The sequence below is a fragment of the Schistocerca nitens genome, chromosome 7 (genome assembly GCF_023898315.1).
Source record: "Schistocerca nitens isolate TAMUIC-IGC-003100 chromosome 7, iqSchNite1.1, whole genome shotgun sequence".
Taxonomy (NCBI): Eukaryota; Metazoa; Arthropoda; class Insecta; order Orthoptera; family Acrididae; genus Schistocerca; species Schistocerca nitens.
In genome coordinates, this window is record NC_064620.1 from 376,171,490 (window position 1) to 376,172,957 (window position 1,468).

The following is a 1,468-nucleotide window of genomic DNA, read 5'->3' on the forward strand; positions in this document are numbered from 1 at the left end:
TGCGGAAAAATTTAGCACGACAGAAAATCAGTGAGACTGTCACAGTGTTTTCGAGTTGATGCTTATTGTAAACACATATTTATCTCGCAGACGTATGCTATTACTTTATTTGTGTTCGGAAATTGCTACAAATCTATTGTAAAACCAAGTACTGTGAAACTTGTCCTGGATAAGGAATAAAAAAATAGAACTAAAGAAATTCCTGGTGTCTGATTGCAATAACTACTCATGTCTTTCTTTTATAATAGAACAAATGTGTTTGAGAATATTCTTTGTAGTTTTATAATGTGCTGTGTATTCGATGCTATCTGATGAAATGAAATCCCGAAATAACTTTTAATATTATTAGGTCTCTCCTCTAATACAGTACCTGCACTTTGGTGAAGTAGTCTCACTTGGCAGGTTAACTTAATTGGTTATCTTGGGACACAGTAATATTTATTCATCTTGTTATCACCAGGTAATAAAGGTTGCGTAGTCCATCACAACCTGAACACCTCTGGGACAAGTTAGACGGTCGCCTTAGCTCCAGATCCTTCCGTCCAAAATCACTACCTTCTTTGGTTTCGGTTGTTGTGCAAGAATAAGCTACACACACATTCTGAAATTTAACTGAAAGTGTCCCCAGCAAAGTGCAAGCCATCCTAAAGTCGAAGGGAGACAAACTGAATGTTAATATCCACTAACAGGTATTCGGATACTGTTGATAGATGATATACGTCGGACCCTATATTTTGATTATTCTACTATCTCACTGCCTCGCTGTCCTACAGAATTTGAGTGCAGTCTGTCAATATGGTTTTCCGAGTTGAAGTCCAGAAATTTAGGCATAATATCGTGATATAAATCTCGTAGTAGATGAAAGGCGACTCACAAAGCCCGGTTTTGTAATCGCTGTAGCTTGATCATATGATAGTTCTCAGCATTTCCCCAAACTCCATATGCTAAACCAGTCTGCAAACTAGTCATATACAAGACGCATTCAGGGAGAATAACGGGCACAGAGCCGACGATAGACGAATGGTTTTTCCGCGTCATTGTTTCATATGCTGTCGCCACGTTAGTATTCTGTCTAGTGTGTCGCCGAGGTTGCTTGCAGTTGCTGACCGCGTGATAGCACCACGACCTTTGACCTGTAGTGGCTGAGGTCAGCTAGGATTTTCCTTAGGACTGAAACCACAATTCGGCTCTTGGTGGCGTTGAACTGCAGTCTCCATTTTGTTGACCAGTTTTCAAGTTGTTCGTGGCAGTTGGGAGTCGACGCCCGGGAGCATAGACGTTCAAGCGCCTAGTGAATGGGCTGTGTCTTCAGCGTAGATGGACGCATTCGGTCGGAAGGACATCTGCTGTGGAGGCGGTGTGAAGTACTGGCCCGAGAACTATACGAGGTGCGACAATAAAGTAATGCGACTGATGTGAAAAAAATCTTGCTTATCGTTTTAGTCAAGTTTAGTGTTGTCTCCTTCAA